This window comes from Aethina tumida, chromosome 5 (genome assembly GCF_024364675.1).
Source record: "Aethina tumida isolate Nest 87 chromosome 5, icAetTumi1.1, whole genome shotgun sequence".
Lineage (NCBI taxonomy): Eukaryota > Metazoa > Arthropoda > Insecta > Coleoptera > Nitidulidae > Aethina > Aethina tumida.
The window spans coordinates 24,557,601-24,577,500 of record NC_065439.1 but is presented as its reverse complement, the minus strand read 5'-3'; the positions used below and the strand labels follow the sequence as shown (position 1 = coordinate 24,577,500).

Sequence of the window (19,900 nt, the reverse complement as noted above, 5' to 3'; positions counted from 1 at the left end):
ACATTAAAATTTTGTAAATTTGACAGTTTCATTGAACTTAATAAATTTCAAACTTGTCAGTTCATTTTAAATAAATTTTGGTGTTAAAATTCACATCTTATTTATTTTTATAAATTCATTTATATTGACATATAAATATAAAACCAATTAAACTAATAATAATTAATTCCAATTAATTTTTTGTAGTTTGTAATTTTCAGATTAACATAGAACTTTTGATTAATTTTTACCAGTGATTATATATAATATAATATAAATTATTTATATTTTGTTTGGCTTAAAACGTACTGGTTTAAAATTTTGTAAATTTCATAAGTTTCATTAGTTTATTTATTGTACATTTTATAGATGTAGATATATATATATATATATATATATATATATATATATATATATATATATATATATATTATATATTTTTTATAAATTCATTTATATAGATAATTAAAAATAAATTTAATTAAACTATAATTTAATTATTAATAATTAATTTTAATTATTTTTTTGTACTTAATAATTTACAGATTAACATGAAATTTATGATAAATTTTTACCAGTAATTATCTATAATATTAATTATTTATATTTTTTTGGCTTTTGGATTGAACTTACAAATTTGAAACTTCAGTTTATTATATGTAGATTATGGAGTTAAAATTTACACATTATTTATTTTTTATAAATTCATTCATAATGAGTAATTCCAATTAATTCTTTATAAGTTAGAACTTAGTGAATTTTTACTACAAAATAATCATGTATATTATTTAACATATGATATTTTTCTGAGCATAATACATATAAACATATAAATTCAATTTAATAATTAATAAAATCAATTAATTTTTATAAGTTTGTATTGTCTAATCTTATTTGTTACACACGTACGTATATTGATACACAAATAAACACTCTGTATATTGAAGGATTACCCAATTATCCGGCTTCCCCAACAGGACTAACGTGCATTATCATTTGTAATCCACTAAATTCACTACCATTAACAAGTATACAGGGAGCAAATTGGCAAATGGACTGCCGTCGGTACAATAAAATACGAAACTGTCCGAATGCGTCAATTTCGCCTATTACCCAGATCTATGCTGCGCAATTTCACAATTTTCCGGAATCTAATTGCGATTTTTTTTTGTACGAACTCAACCCCGCATATCGGGATATAAATTTCAATTTGGTTTTATGCACATGGCCTTTTTATTTCCAGCATCGAAACACCGAGTTTCCCGACTCGATCGTGTTGTGCTTTTTCCCCACACGAATATGCGGAATATGATCCGGTGTACCGGAACGGAGGGGAAACGTTAAAAATTTACGTCGCATTAATTAATTGTAAAATTGGACGGCTGTTTTATTTTGTCGCGATTGTTTTCGACAATTTTTAACTTATGTAAATCTGCTAAGGCCAATTTGAATAACATTCAATCGGACCACGGTTAATCCAGACGGATTCGTATGTATTTTTTATTATGCCGACAGCTAATCGATTGGTGTGTGATATTAATGGGCAGCCATACGGCAATATTTTAACTTTTACAACGTAAAAATAATTTTTGACGACAGTTTATTAAATTTATCATTTGCAGTTTATTTGGCGCAAAGATTGAAACTGTATAAATCAAACTTCGGACGATTTGTTGGGACGAAACGGCACTAATTCACGAACAATATTCGAATGTGCCATTTCAACAACTAAAATAAGGGTAATTTAATTTCTAAAAATCCGATAGCATCACTTAACCAATCGTCGTTTCGTCGGGGAAAAATTTAAATGAAAATTTATAGTAAAATATCGGAAATTGGACGCGTATAACATTTTTACGTCGCCCATAAATTTTATGTCCTGGTAGGTCAGACGCTAGTACGCCAAAAACCCGAATAACCGAAAAAAATCGATATGCTTAAACATAAATTCGCAAGGAGCTGCGTCGGTTTGGCAAAAGGAAATGGATTATGACTGATGGAACGTCTGGGTCTTCTGTATTATCGCAAGCGAGCAATGCCGTAATTTTGATTGACACAACTCCCCAAGAAGAAGTGCAGGAGTTGGGACCGAATTTGTGTAATCTTTATGGAGCAAAAAAGTTTCAAGTAAACCGGGGCACTTTCGAATTTGAAATTTGACAGTTGATTAAAAGTATTCTGACACAATAATTGTAATAAATGGAAATATAAAGTTTATTTTTCATGATTGAGTATAAATAAGATTTTTCTAATAAATTCGAATTAATTTAATAATTTATTAGAAGGAAATCAAATTTACACTAGTACTAGTAATTAATTAATTACAAACTTAATAAAAAATTAATCGTAATTGATAATTTGAGTAAAATTCAACTGTAAGATAAAAAATTAAGGGTTGAGTCAAGAAAAATGTTATAAGGAATATTTCGGATGATTACAATTAATTTGAACTATTTTATAAAGGACAAATTTTTAAAAAAAATCTAATTGTAATTAATCATTATAAATTAAATTAATATTAATTTAATTGAGTTTATTTTATTCTATAAATTAATAAAGTGTGTATGAATATATGAAAGATAAATTGAAAAATTTAAAATTAATTTAAAATCAATTGTAAGATTTATAAAATAAGTACAGTATCATCATATTAAAATAAATAATTATAATTCACTATTAGTTTAATTGAATTATGAATAAATATTTATATTTATATTATAATAATTAACTTACAATAAATACTTATAATTATTAGTTTAATTGAATAAATATTTATAAATAATGTACTTTAATTTATAAAAAAACAGAGAAAAATTGATAAATTTGAAATTAACTACATTTATTTCATTATTAATTATTTACAAAAGTTAATAAGTATTAACTCAGGAAAATATTATATATAATATTATGAATAATAAATTGTAAAAATTAGTTAAAAAAAAGTTAAAAAGTTTACTTTTATTTTGAGAATTAATAAGTATAAACCTATAAGAAATTTATTGGATTTTTTTTATTATTAATCAATTATTAGTTTAATTTAGTTTGTATATTAATATAAATGAATTTATAAAAAAATTTAATACAAAAAATTTAAATAATATCAAAAATGACTGATAGTAAAAATTAATCATAAGTTTCATATTAATCTGGACATTACAAACTATAAACTTATAAAAATTATTTGAAATTAGTTATTATTGATTAAATTTTTATTAGATTAATTGAGTTTATAATTGTATGTCAATAATGTGTGAATTTTAATTCCATAATATGTGAAATAAATTGGTAAGTCTGAAATTAATTACGTTCAATGCAACTGTCAGATTTCCAAAAAATTATCATAACTATCTGAGAATTAATACTAAACTAATTGATTAAATTTTTATTAGAATAATTGAGTTTATAATTGTATGTCAATATAAATGAAATTATAAAAAATAAATAATGTGTGAATTTTAATTCCATAATATGCAAAATAAATTGGTAAGTTTGAAATTAATTACGTTCAATGCAACTGTCAGATTTCCAAAAAATTATCATAACTATCTGAGAATTAATACTAAACTAATTGATTTTTTTTAATTTCTTATTCATTTATTCATTCATAGTTTAATTGAATTTATTTATATATTAGTGTATATATAAATGGATTTATAAAAAATAAATAACGTGAAAATTTTGACTCTAAAATGTACATAAAATCAATTGAAATTATTAATTTATTTAAAAATAATATACACCGATATTTCATACCCAAAATATTGATAATTAACAACTTATATGTGTGTGTAGAACTATAATTAAATTTTAATTAAAAATATTAATTGCAAATGTCAATTATATTTTTAGTAATTAATTAATATTCTCATTAGTAACAGATTAATATTAAAGTTAAAAATAAAATACTGAAATGTTTTAATGTATATTTGATGTATCATTAAATTACTAACAAAATGTATTATAAAGAGTAAATTTAAAAATAAATTTGTGAAAGATAAATTGATTAGTTTCAAATTCAAAAAATAAGTAAAAAATTTTAAAAAATTAATTGAAATTAATTATTAGTTTAAATGAATAATTATTTAATTTGAATTTAAATAAATTTCTAAAAAATAAATGACATTAGAGTTTTAACTCCTTAAAAAATAAATAAATTTGAAATTAATTAAGTTTATTTCCACTATGTGAATTACTAAATTAAGTGAATAAGTATTGTAAAATTAATTGTAACTTTTATGTCATCTGAAAATTACAAATAATAAATTTACAAAAAAATTAATTGTGATTAATTATTATTAATTAAAATAACATTAGTTTAATTTATATCAACATACATGAATTTATAAAGAATAAACGAAATGTCAATTTTTACCCCAAAATGTATAAAACATAGATTGAATTGAGTTATTTAAATTCAAAACAACTATGACATATATAAGATTTTAAAATAAACTTTGTGATAAGGAAAATATTATAAATTATATATACTAATTAAAATTAATCATAAATTTCTTGTTATTAGTTACAATTAGAATTAATTATAATTAATTAAATTGTCATAAGCTTAATTGAGTATTTTTTGTATACTAACATAAAAGAATTTTTTTATAATTTTTAAATTTACAAAATTGTGAGTCATGTAATACTAAGTATACATTTTTATTTACATCAATGATTACTAGTAAAAATTAATGTTAAATGTTATCCTGAAAATTGCAAAGACACAAATTTAATTACTTACTTGAAATTTCTTTTAACATGTAAATAACTCATCAAAAGGCAACAAAAAACTTTCAGGAAGTTTCGTAGTCAACAGTCCAATAGTAAAGGTCCACTTACAGTAGACACTCCGTATATGCCCAACCTCCCCCAATGAAATTCGTTTTCTTTTAAGTCGGTCGGTTTTGAGAAGAATCCATTCTCGTCAAAAACAAATTCGTAATTCGTCGACTATTAGGAGCTTTTATAAGTTCTTTTAAAGTTACACATAATCCCAGCAGCTTTGCCTGTCTCCACTTGAAATCGATTCGTTTAAATTCTACTTGTAATTTCTTAGTAGCATTCTTTTTAATCGCTCAGTTCTTTCGAGTTTTATTTTTTCTCAGTCGTGGGCCCTTTCTGCCTGATAATAACCTCGGTACCTGCAAAGGAAAAGCTCATTACGTTCGATTTTTGAATTTCCCGTTGCGCCTGATTTTATTTATCGATTGGATTTGCGAAGAAGGCGACAACCGACAACGGGACACAAGAACGAAATTAAAAGAGACGTGTCGAAATAATGCACTTAGCAGAGATTATGTTGCCCATCCCTTGGTGGACATAGCATTAAAATAATGTTATTCGACAAAATTTCCATACCCTGATTCCGCAGATTTGGTATGCAAAACGAATTCCATGTACAGTGTCTAACTCAAATTTATCACGCTTAATTTACAATTATAATGGTTGGCCGTATCATATTCGTAGAAAGTTCGCAGCAATTCACTGAGCACTACGTGTGTTGATAACGACTTCGATTATTATCTGTTTCGTCTGTGAAAAGTCAAATTAAAAATACTCATTTGCAAACATAATAGTAAATGATAATGTTGGTTAAAATTGTTGAGTCGGATTTATTTTACGAGTTTGCCGTTTTCCCGGTTTTAACGACCGAATATATATTTTCAATAGCAATTTTCTTATTGTTCAAAGCTCAATTAAAGGTTAAATTTATATGTTCATGCTGATTTATTGTGTGGGACCTATAAAACTGAGCCAAAGCATCGCATTTTGAACCGAATAAAGTTAAAATTAATGAAGGACATTAAGCGTATGTTCTCTTAAAATTACTTTGTAGTTTATTTATTATTTCAATTTTTAGAGTCTTTTAAAAAGATTTTAATGGATACAATAATATGGCATCTAATAATTAAATGTTATTTAATATTTTAAATTAGGAAATAGTAAGTAATCTAATAATTATTGAAATAAATAAATAAATAAAGATGCTGGGGTCCACATAAGATGCAATTTTGTCGTTTATAATCACATTTTTCCAATTATTAAAGTACTTTTTCTAATCAAGTAAAGCATGGAATAAAATGTTAAAAATAGATTATTTTCAGAAAAAAATATGTCACATAAATAAGTCTGCGATAGATTTAAAAATCATATTATTGTAATAAAAATATTCCTTCTGAACAAATGATACTTGGAATAAAATGTCAAAAATAGTTTCATTTTACAAAAAATATTTAACATAAATAATTCTAAAATATCTTTAAAAATAAATCATGGAATAAAATGTAAAAATAGCTTAATTTCACAAAAAATATTTCACATAAATAAGTCTAAGATAACTTTAAAAATAACATTTTTCTAATAAAAAAGTACTCCTGATCAAATAAATCATGGAATAAAATCAAAAATGTTTCTAATAAAAGTACTCCTGATAAAATATATCATGGAATAAGTGTTAAAAATAGCCTAATTACAAAAAAATATTTCATATGAATAAGTTTCTAATAAATGTACTCCTGATTAAATAAATAATGGAATAAAATAGCTTAATTTCATAAATATATTTCACATAAATGAATCTGGGATAGATTTAAAAATTCTAATAATCAAATAAATCAAATAAAATGTTGAAAATAGGATATTTCCATAAAAACTTTAATTTGAAAAAATACACAAATCAATTTAAATAACTTTTATATTAATTAAAATATAATACCGATGAAAAATAACAATTTTCAGTTAAAAAAATATGTATAAATTGGTTCAATAAATAATAGTTATTGAGATGGAAATACACAAAGTTTAAATTAAATAAAATTGTTTATGGGAGAAAAGTAATTTTACTGCACGGAAATAATTTCGAACGAAAGCATTATTTTTAATCAGCATTTTATAAAACTGCATGCACGTTTTCGAAAGCAAACGAACAAATAAAAATAAAGTGAAATACAAAGGTTCGATACGGACGGGCTTATTAAAATTGAAAATCTATTTTTGAAGCGAAAGAATCCGGTGTTAAAATCCCCAGTTTTGTTTCATGTTTAAATTAGCAACGTCCGACGTCCGGATGCGAAACTCGACGCTGACGTGTTCTCGGATCTGACGATTTTGCTGACTGATGAATGTTTAATTAACTGAAAAATATATATTGTTTCCAAGTCGTGGGACATGTCGAATTGGAAACTAGGCACATAAATTCATAATTAGTGCGAGTGAAAAAAAAAATGTGAAACTGATTTAGTCGGAGTTACGTGTTACGTACGTTCATTTTCTCCGTGTCAAATTTTTAATTAGTTCTGCGGCAGACGCGGTATTGAGCATCTGGATACGTCAATCATAAATTGTTTTTGTGTAAGCGTGGAACATTTTCGATTTGTGATGAACATTATATATAAAATCTATGGAATTTATAAAACTAAATCTATAAATATATAAAATAAAACATATAAAACATATAAAACATATAAAACAAACATATAAAACATATAAAACATATAAAACATGTAAAACATATAAAACATATAAAACATATAAAACATATAAAACATATAAAACATATAAAACATATAAAACATATGAAACATATGAAACATATAAAACAAACATATGAAACATATGAAACATATAAAACATATAACATATAAAACGTATAAAACAAATAAAACATATAAAATATATAAAACATATAAAACATATACAACATATAAAACATATAAATCTATAAAATCTATACAATTTATAAAATGTATAAAAAAATAAATAAATATAAAGCCTAGAAAATGTTATATATGAAATATACAATAATTCTTTGAATCCATAAATTCAATTCAATTTTCGGTTTATTTTAGAAATATTTTAAATCAAGATTATTTTTTGTTAGGTTATTATTAAATGTGTACATAAAATATTAGACTATATTTCTCATTAGAAGTGTATTAATGTTAATTTTATAATTTTATTATGTAAATGGAAGGCACTTTATTTTAATACCATTGTGTTGTTATTTTACAATTACGTCCTTTGGTTTTGAGCAACTTCTATGCAAATTTAAGTATTTAAGTCATTTTACAACCGACTTAATTGTATGAAAAGTTTTAATAGAGGAATTTCACTACGTTTTCTTTAATCTTTAATAAGAAGTGATTGAATGGCTTAATTGGTTAAGGTCGCTGCTGAATTAGAAATTTGAAAAGAACCTTAATGGATTGTTAAACAATAAAGAATGAAGCTTTTAATATTCAAACAATGGGCTAATAAATTTACTATTTACAAACGGCAAGAAATTATGACGTTATCTGTGAGTTTCGTTTTCTTTTATTGATACGTGGGAGGCTCCAATTTATTCGGCAATGACCTATGAACATTTCCAATGGAGAAGAAAGTTTTTTTAATGTTACAACCCACGTAACATTTAAAAAAATAAATCACTTTATTAGGTTTATCCGTACCGTCTAATTTTTAATAATTAGGCATTTCATTTTTTTAATTAATTAAATGTGAATGGCAAATATTATGCACAAACGGTGATATTTATGTTGGTGATTTAAAATGACACTACTTGCTTCATTTAAAATGTGAATTGTACAATACCACAATGTCCCAGTTTTTTGTGACCATTATTTATGTTATAATGTAGCATTTCCAAACATATATAATTTACTTTATTCTCACAGATTGTGTGTAATTTATGTTATGCTCTTTTCAGGTCAGTAATAAACCTTCATCAGGCCAGCAAAACTGTAAGTATTCGAGTTTATTTATTATTTAACTGTTAATTTTAGTCACACGTTATATTTATCCTGATGCATATTATTTACAACATGTATCAGGATAAATATAACGTGTTGTTAGTAAATCATGTTGTTAGTAAATTAAATAAAGTACATTTTATGTAGTGAAACAGCACGAGATGATGATAATTATATCAAGAAGTAATTCACTATTTCTCTTTGCTCTGTTACTTTTCTTGTTAAAAAGTTTTAATTGGTTCGGTACAAATCCTGTAATTTTTGTTTTGCCTTCATTCACTTAGAAATTAATTTCGTTGGTCGACTCTTAAACACTATTTTCTGGTTATGTACAATTAAATGCATTTGTGTAATTGCTTCCGAGTCACCATTTAACGATTACTGGTTACCATTTTAGGAAAACGTTGTAATCATCTGCGAATGTGCAGTTCAGGTCAGTAATGTTTTTTTAATTAAAGTTTATTGTGCCGCAACAGAAACGATTAAAAATATTTGTTGTTATTTGTTAACACCCTGCGGCTATTACACAATCGTAAGTAACAATAAAATTTTAACGTTTGTTTTATTTAAATTATTTCTATATAATAAATTAAAAAATAAATTGTAAGAATTATTGTTTATGGTATTTATGGTCCACTTCTAATTTTCACTAATAAACTTTTTAGTAACTTTTGTACTACCAACTTAAAAACAAAACCTAAAAAATAAAAATGTTGTCCATACTGATAAAATATTGGTAAGTATAATAAACACTTACACTAGTGACAATTAAATTTCAAGAATTGGAATCTGTAATACACAAATTGTTGACAATAAAATGGGGACTTAATTGTAAAAATTATTATTTGTTGTGTTTATTGTTCCAGTTAAAATTTTCTATTAACTTTTTAGTAACTTTTGATTTTACTCAATATCACCAACTTATAAACAAAGTTTGTTCACAAACATATACAGGTTACAACCTATCCTAACCTAAAAATAAAAATGTTGTCCATACTGGCAAAATATTGGGAATTGTAATAAATGAATAAATTGACAATTAAATTGAAGAATTGGAATCTGTAATACATAAATAATACAATGAAAAATAAATTGTAAAAATTATTTATTGTGTTTATTGTCCCAGTTCAAATTTTCGACAATTTTCTAGTACCTTTTTAGTAACTTTTGATAATATTCAATAGTACCAACTTATAAACAAAGTTTTCTTACAAAAATATACGGGTTATATATGTTAACTTATCCTAACCTATAAATAAAAATGTTGTTCACACTGGCAAAATATTGGGAAGTGTAATAAATTAATAAATTGACAATTAAATTAAAAATTTGGTATTTGCAGTGCACAAATTGGTGACATTAAAATGGGCAACACATTATATAAATTATTATTTATTGTCTCAATTTAAATTGTCAATTTTCTGGTAATTTTTTTGTAGATTTTGATACTATTCAGTATTACCTAAATATACTAAATAAATACAGAGCATTGGCGAAAAATTGATTGAAAAATTACTTCCAATAAAGTACCCAACAAACTGCTCAATTAACCATACAATAACTGTTAAAAACAGCTATTACACATTTGCAATTGTGACATTGGAGGAAACAATAGTATATAACACACTACAAAAGTATGAATATAAACATAAACTATGTATAAAAAGCAATTCTTTCAGGGTACGCAAATTTAATTGATGCTTATTTTAATCATCAGACACACTATTTTAAAAAATATCCTAAGCACAGCACTTTTTAATTAAAAACCACCATCCCCCCAACATATTCATTCAAATGAAAGACCGACCAACAACGGTTCAACGCCGCGAAAAACATTCCTTTCGCAGGCCAACAATGGGGCTGAAACTTTCCTCTGATACGCCGTCAACCTGTCAGTCAGAGGGTACGTGTGCACGCTGACGTGGATAATTCATACCGGTCAGCGAAAATAAGAAACATTAAATAAAGTTAATTGCCGTGCCCAGACTGGAACGCTGCCATAACCGATTCCCCGAAACTGGACAAATTGTTTTGGAAGTGGTCCGAGGGATGGGGGTATGAACGAAAAAAAAAAAGTGGGTTGGTCCGCGTACGCGGGGATGAAAAAGTTTCCGGCCATTCTGATGTAGGTCAAGTGTATGAGCGGATGATTAATGGGGCCCGTTGCAGTGCGCCGTGTCTGCTCCAAATGCCCCTTTCGTCCTGAAATGTGCATAATTAATGTGTGTGTGTGTGTGTGTGTCATCAAAGGCCTATTAGGATGATCGATATTAAAGTTTGACCGGCGCAATGTCCGCAACGTTTAGACAAAATGTAATTATAAAACTTTGCAGTCTGGCTCACTACGCTAACTGATTATGGAACGATATGTTCGAGGCGCGTTAGAAAATTACAAATGGTCCCAGAATTAGATAATCATTTGTTGTGAGTCGCAATTTTATTAACTTATTTAGCAGTATCTGTAGCAACAATTTTATAACTAATATTCCTATGTTTTTATTATATTTAGTATTTTGCTATGATTTTTATTATTGTAGTGACCGACTACCTTTAATCTTTTGGCTTAAGTCCCTTGGCTACGTGCTATTACGAAAAGGAAGAAAAACCAATTCTTGCCAACAGGACTTTTTATACCACCTCATTTGCCTTTATACATTACTTTTCTTTACATATCTTTTGCCTTCACATATCCACTGGGCCTTAACATAACACTAAACAATAGATATCAGTCATCTTTTCCTTACTGTAACATAACTAACAAAATAATGGTCATAATATATCACTTGCTTTTACATATATCTTGTCCTTACATGTCTCTTGCCTTATATATTCTTTACCTAATACATACACACCAGTTTTTACATATCTCTTGCCGTTACATAGTTATCTTTTTGACTGTGTATCTCTTGCCTATACATGTTACTTATCTTTATATATATATCTTGTCCTTACATACATATTCCTTACCTTAATATAATATCACTTACATTTACATTTCTGTTGTCATTACATCATCTATTTCTTAGATATATCTTGTTTTTTATATATTTCTTGTCTTTACTCTTTAACATCTTTACATCTTTACTTTAACATTACACTGGTCGTTACATATTATTTAGTTTAAACATTTTCAGACTGAGTTCTTGAAAACACAATTTATATTGTACATAATTTTGAATTTTATTTCTATTTTCAAACGATATTTTTGAATAAATTGTTAAATATACACAAATAATATAATATTATACTTTTTAATTTATTGAAATCATATATTATGTTTAATTAAAAATTGCATAAACATTATTTTAATTAAGTTAATCTATATAAATTTTATACATTTGTTATTTTACATGTGTATTTTATAATTGTGAGTAATTTTTATAAATAAAATTTGTAACCATTCAATATTAATAAAATAAATTTAAGTTGTGTGCACAATTATATATAATAATTTTTTATTCATAAAACAACACAAACAACATTAAATATCTGTCAAAACTATCACTTTCTTTTGATTATCAAATTTTAATTAATTAGTTAAATATAATAAATGTAAATATTTCGGATAATTTTAAAAAACTTTAACTGAAATCTAATTATGTATAAATACTATTTAGATACTACTTACTGCATGCCAAATAATAATAAAACACTAAAACAGTATAAAATATAAAAACATTTAACAACAATTTCGTAACATAACCTAAAATGTGCCAACACAGAATTCTTCCTATTCGATGCATTGTGCATTTGCTCGTACAAGAGACAAAGAGAAAGAAATATACGTTCACGAGAGTGTGAGAAGGGTGGAAGTTGTGCCGGCTAAGTAGGCTGTGCATTTTTTAATGGCCGGCGTCATTCAATTGTTTATTTCCAGAATTGTGTTGGGAGAGGTGGCAAATATTAGATATTTGATGTTTCGGAAACATTATTCGTACTTGTGGTTTACACAAGGTCACGGTAAAAATATAGAGACTTTTGTTTACATATTTTTAGAGTAGTTCGGATGTGCTGAACACGAAAATATTATTCATTTATTTAATTTTTCGGGTTATCAACTTATTTATTTCGTCGCCCTGAATAGACGCCATGATTGCAACGAATAATATTGCATTAGAAAGGTGAGAAAAATATACTCGTTTCTATTAAAAACAACAATATTTGAGCTGTAGTTTTAGAAAGTTTCACATGCTAATTCATAATATATATAAATTATGTAGTTACAAGCATTTATGTTAAAAAAACTGCATGAAAAAATGTGATTGTTGAATGATATTTTTAGGATTAAACAGTTGCCGAGATAAGCGAATTAATTATTTAATTTTTGCTCCCAGCTCGCATTAAACACATCGCAAAGGCCGCAATTCGATAACCGTTCACAGATTTCACCTCGTACACGCAAAGTGCGGATATTCCGACCAGCTGACTCAAGGTCAAAGCACGTAACTTTTATCGCACCTTAATTGCCATATTTACATTCGCCGATAAACGATCATCGATACGTTATTAAAAACCGGCGCCTCGCGTATCGTCATCAATCATCCACGTACGTCCCGCAATAATCGAGATTCGTATGGCCTCGCAACCCCGTAACTTGAGGGAATTACCGAATTTCCCACAATAAATCCGACAACGTCGTCTATTGTTTGTTTATTTCCGTCAGACGTCGTCGTCTACTGTGCGATCGTCTATTGGTTGGTAAACGCGGTGTTCGGAATTGTTGTTTGTTGTTGTTTTTTTGCGATAACTTTGAGGTTAAGTTTCTTCCTCTTGGTGAGTATTTATAAAACAGGTTCGCCTGTATTGGATACATTGCATTCGTTATAAATTAAAATAGACGGCACATTCTATTTATACAAGCCGGCTTTTATATAAATAGATACCTGTTATTGTTTGTCGATTTTGAGAAATAAACGTGATAAATTTTAACAACTAATAAAGGGATTGATATTTTATAAAACGTGAGTTTGAATGAAGTTTTGTTAAATAATTATGATTATTAAGATTATTAACTATATATTCATATTTGCCAGTTTTATCAGTCTTATCTTGAACCATGTGTATTAATAATAAATACATTCACATAATATATATTCTGAGATTCCAAATTTGTACATATTCTTTATTTTTAACTCACATTTAAATAGGAATTTTAGGTTAGGTTATTGTAGAGAATGTATTCCATTTATAGTAATGGACATTATTTAGGCACCTTTTTAAAATGTTAAATATTTGAGCTATAGCTTTTTTATTTAATGTAAATTGTTAAAATAATATTAATTTACAATTGTTGTTTTATACAGTATCATAAAAATTATTAGATTTCAATTCCATAAAATTGTACATATATTTTTCTGAATTGAGCTGAACATAAACATAGTAACATTAATTTTTAAAGTGATATTTAATGATTGATTATATCTGTATTATTTTGTTTAATACCCTTCTTGTTTTATAATCTTGGCCCATGTCTGCGGAATAGACTAGACCAATTTCCGAATATTAATATCCTTCAAGCTTCTTGAATTGGTGTGATGAGTTCATTTAAACCAGTAAAATTTGTATGTCGAATTTAGTTATAAATGTAATCCTTCATGCTTTCCATACAATTGATATCTGGGAATTGGGACGGACAAGACTAAAGATTGATGCTTTAGTCCTTTAACCAATTCTTCTCAATTTTAGATTTGTGTTTGGGTTTGTTTTTATGTTGAAACCCATTTATTAAGAGCATTGTTTCTTCCATGTGACCCCAAGCAAGTCAAAATTGATTTTTTTGGAAGAAACCATCTTGTATATCTGGGGTCAAGTGAACCCTCATCCATTAACCATCTCCTCACAGTCTTTGAACTAATTTCAGAAAGTTGCATTTCCTCCAGATTGGTTTCAATTTCAGTTGACTATAATATTGGATTGTTTTTTGACATTCAAACTATCTAGTTATCGATTTTCTTTCAAGTATTTCGTAGCTACCACTTGTCCAGTTTTTCTAAATTTTTTAATAATACAGTAAACAATTGATTTATTTAGCTAACTCTTCTTGTTTCTCTGTCCTGCTAACACTGAATTATAATTTTTCTTACTGTTTCACTTCGACCAATTATTAAATAATTATAATAAGTAAATAATTTCAATTCACAGATAGCAATGAAATACCTTAAAGTAATCTAATAAAATTAGATTGATCCTTTGTATCCATGATAGATATTGGCATTGAATTTTTAATTTTAATAAGTTTCTACAATTGTGGCCACTACTGTAAATAAACTTTTTTATATGTTGGTAGTCCTGGACAAAAAGTAACTAAAAAGTCACTAGGAAATAAATTTTAGTTCTATGCTTAATTAATTTTGTTTGCAGATAATTTGTAAGTATATTTAAAATTAACAGTAACAATAAATAGCTCAATCCTGTTTGGTGTCCTGGAATCATAACATATTTACCGGTCGACGGTGATGAATCCAATATGAACGGAATTTGGTGGGAACTGGAAGCGTCCGCGGTTTTACTTTTGTTTTTGGTCAAATTCCACCGATTGTTTTATTGCATCGATTTTGTCTATGTTCCGTGTTGTCCCCTGACTGATGTGTGCTCAACACAGGATTTTGTCGAAATTTCAGGCGACATTTACTCGAACTGTTTGTTAGGTTAGGAATGTTTTGCCCCTATTCATTTTATATCTAAATGTTTGAATACTGAATATTAAAAAATTGATTTTCGCCTCTTTTAAACAGTTTTAAATCGGATTGATGAACGTTTTTTATACTCTTCTTGTGCATTCTTAAATATCTCGGTATTAATTTTATTTGAAATGAAACTTTGCCCTTTGATAGCGTTAATTAAAAAATAAAATAAATGATTAAATTGCTTTCGTGTGTTGCTTCAAAGAGAAATTTATTTATAGTCGTTATAAAATTAATTAACAGTATAATAAAATATAATAAATACCATCAGTTTTATTAACATTCCAAAACTGTAATGCAATATTAAATATCAGAAGACTGACAACATGAAATTGATTAATTCTTTTTATTTGTGTATAATATTAACATAATTTATCACAGTTTCAACTATTCCATGTGATATTTATGGAAACCACAAGATTAAAAAGCAAAACAAACAAACACAAATTGTTTTATGATTTACAAGATTCTTAGAATTTCGCCATTGTTTCTGTCACTTTTATATTAACCAAGTGATATTTAAGCTAAACATGTTTTTATGGATGACGTTCCAGTGACGTCATTTAAGACATTACAAATTTGATTAATACATATTAGAGTGGGCTATAAATATGTAAATTATCCAGAATATAATAAAAAATAATGCGATACACCATCGTTTTTTGTGTTATTATGAAACGCTAAAAGCATATTCCAGTTTCATCCGAACATTCATACCCGAAAGTGTCAAGTTTTAAGGGAATTATGATCGTGGATTTGCCATTGCAGGTTCCTTAATGTCCCACTGAAAACACGATATCCAAATAAATTCGACCCGAAACAACTAATACGTATAATTAGGGGGTGTGTTAGATTCATTACTGTTAAAAACTTGGAACGCGGTAATGGCACAACATACTATTTATCGGCCCAAAATCTTGATTATTACCGTCGATTACATAAATGGTGCGGTTAATAATTTTCCTTTCATGCGCTACGTTGCGACAGTTTTCGAAATTGGTCCGGTAATTAAAAACAAGAAAGCCGTCCGGAAATTTTGATCATAATAATGTTAATGGAAGGCTAAAAATAAGAATTATTCCGTTCATGGTCGGGGGTCCAATAAAAGGAGTCAATCAAAGCCTATTCCAAATTAAATTAAAGTGGATGCCGCAAATCCTTGAACTTTGAAATGAGTTGGCATTAGGTGCTGCGTAAAGGATCAGAGTGTCAGTAGTGGAAATATTGCGGGCAGAAGTTTTATTTTAAGTTTGTCGAAGTTGAATTATTCGATAAACCGTTCTTACTTAATTTATTGTTATGTCTTTGGTTGGGTTTCTTTTGTGATCTATTCTTTCAGATTCTTTGTTCAGAATCTTAAATAATAAAGAATATTTTAAGAATTTCTACTAATTCATTATTTTTATCGTTAATGTAAGAACCTTTTGAATATACAGTAATTTGTATTATTTTTATTGTCATTAATGTGTTATTATTAGGTTCTTGTAATCAGTTATTACACTTTGATCAACTTTCTAGAAAATAGGAATAAAAACACTAATTTAATTTATTTTCATTGTCAACAATGAAAGTTCTTATTTAGTTTTTTAAAATTTTCTGAAGTGTCTATAATAATAATAACAAAAAGATAAACTAATGAATGTACTAATTTATTGTTTTTTGTTGTTAAAAGTGAATGTTCTTGTTATTATTATTAGTAAATGATTGAGCAGACTAGTAAAAGATAATGGTGTTTTGGAATGCCCTTGATAAAACAAGAATGATCTACTTTTACTCTTCTCTCAAGTTTCTAGAAAACAAAAATAAAAAGGGAAACCTCCAATTTATTGCATTTTTATTATCAACAATGAATATGATTGTTAGATTAGTAAATGATAATGGCCCTTTGGAACGTTCTCGATAAAACAAGAACCAATTTTTTTGCCATCCACTTTCACTCTTTGTTCAGGTGTCTAAAAAATAGGAACAAAAATAAGAGCCTCATAAATTTCTAATAATTTATATCATTTTTATTGTCAATAATGAATATGCCTGTTAGATTAGTGAATGATAATGGCACTTCGGAATGTCCTCGATAAAACGGAATTATGGTAATTGTCTTGAATGCTTGCAATTGAATAATCAATAACAATTTCATTGGATGACAGCTTATAGCTAATAATATTTAAGTGTATAAAATTATACACTTGATGACGGTAATACGGAATGAATTGGCGGCGGTCGATCTTGAAAGCGTTGCGGATGTGGCACTTATAAATTCAGTCGGTGAACTAGTGCCGTTAACGTTATATTATACACCTCAGCCCTCCACGTCGATAAAGTAATTCCCAAGTTCATTGTCTGAGATACGTAACACATCCGATTGCACGTTTCGGATGCGGACAGAAGGCCCCATAAACCATCCGATTGATACAGTTTAGGTTTATGCGCCGCCACGGCCAATCGGCTAATCACTATTCGGTATGCGCCTCGCGTAGAGATGACGTCAGGATATTGGCTCCAATCTTGCCGGATACACATCCCGAACGCTGGACGAATATTTCTGGCCGGCGATGCCTTTTGGGGACGACCATAATGCAATTGTTCGGCGATTGTTCGGGTCACAAATTAAACCATCGGTCACTGACAATTTGCACAGGAGTCGGCGGACAGTCATTAGATTAGATTGGGAAAATTAAATGTTGGGAATAAGACCAGGTTGAAGCATTCAGTTTTTGTTTACTCCTGAGGTGGTTCTCAGGTTATTTCAAAGAGAAACTAAATTATTATTTAATTATAAATTTATTTAATGGAACATGCATTGTAACATGTTTTAGATTTTATTATTCAGTCAGTTCTAGAGTAATAAATATATAGGAAACTTTTATCAATAGCCAAACTTAATTTAACCTTTACTTAAACTATGAAGTTGATTTATTTTTATTCCTTTTTATTAAATTGCATAAATTATAATAATTAAAATGGATGAAGGTTAGTCTCTTTGTATGTGAATTAATCTAATTTAACCTAACTTTATCTAACCTAATCTAAGGTTCCTTAGCCAGACCTAACCTAACCTATTCTAACCTAACTTTGGGCTATGCTAACCTAACTTAAAGGTTAATCTAAGGAATTGTATTTTTATTCTTTTTTAATAAATTAAATTAGTAAAATAATAAATAAAAAAGCAATACTGGTGATTTTGTAATAAAATTTTTATTTATTTTTTATATATATTTTTCTTATTAATTATTATATTATTATTTAAATTTCATAATTTAGGAGATCTGTTGAATAGTATATAACGTATAGAATTTATGTAAAATAGCTTAACAAACTTGTGAACTCGAATGTTTAATAATGTTATTCCTGGCACTCAGAATTAATTAATTACCAGTTTATAGTAGATTTTAATTTTGGTTCAAAACATACTAATAGCTTGAAAGTCAAACTTTCATGTTCATGTAAAGTTGTGATGTGTACCAGTTTCATCTCAATAAATTTGTTTGTAACCGTAGGACAACTATTCAATTTCTAACTAAAGTTGTTTATGTAATAACTGTCAATTAAATGAGTCCTGATCCTTAACAAAACAAATTAGGATAAATTAAATTGTACATAATGTATGTAGGCAACTAATGATACACTGTTTTAGTCTTATATATTTATTAATGCGAAGACCTAAATAGAATGGATGGAAAACATTGAATAATGTAGGAGAAGAAATAAAGGAATAATTCACAATACTGTTAGACCTTGAGTTTGATCGAATATCCGAGGACAATAATAGACTTAATGATACCATCGATAAAGCCTCATCCACCAAATAATTCATAATCATCAAATGGTTTTATAACGGCGTTAAAATAATATTCAAAACGTACGATCACACCTTTATGTCACGTCGCCAAAATTATTCAACTGTAATTATGTGGTAGTGTTTTCCTGTAAGCCCTTTCACAACACTTCCTCATACGGTCGCATCTCCAGAGAATTCACCCTCTCTGCCATTCACATTTGTAGGTATTATTAAAACGGGGGATGGCGTTACGTCACTTCCATCGTTGACGAGGTACATATCCGAGTTTGCCATTAAAACATGAAAACAAGAATCAGACAATCGTCGTGTGCAATATTGTCCATTGAATTCTAAAATTGGATGCTTCAGACAGCTTGAAAGGTCGAATATACGAATGTCTCGTGACACATAGTTCGGTCGTTTTAACGACGGTCCATCGTTATTTGTTCGCCAATCAAGGAGAAACGAGGAACACGAGGAATCGATACCCTTCTGTTACGGTTCGAGCTGACGATCAGCGATATTTATAGGACGGCTTAAGTCGGTCGGCTCGTGTGTGATGGTGGACGGGTGCGGAATTTCAATGGGGCCTACGTTTACAAGATTAAGAACTAATGCCCGGGATGAGTCTTTTCTGATTTCTACTAAATAAATTGTCGCCGCTGTGTCACGGACGGAATAATGCGATGGAATTGCGAATAAACTGTGTTTTA

General features: G+C 27.5%; 1 protein-coding gene across 10 annotated transcripts in view; it reads left to right on the top strand.

The window, feature by feature from the left end:
* Nucleotides 1-19,900, top strand: part of LOC109597654 (complexin) — a 326,764-nt gene that overhangs the window by 60,644 nt on the left and 246,220 nt on the right. For 3 of the 10 annotated variants that reach the window (XM_049967332.1, XM_049967338.1, XM_049967335.1), the window contains exon 2: nucleotides 8,684-8,717. The exons of 1 other annotated variant lie outside the window; for it this stretch is intronic. The gene's annotated coding sequence lies outside the window, so the exon portion shown is untranslated. Of the gene's footprint in view, nucleotides 1-8,683; nucleotides 8,718-12,807; nucleotides 12,848-13,219; nucleotides 13,500-19,900 lie in introns of those variants that run through there. 6 more of the 10 variants (XM_049967341.1, XM_049967334.1, XM_049967333.1 and 3 more) reach the window with 5 other exon arrangements.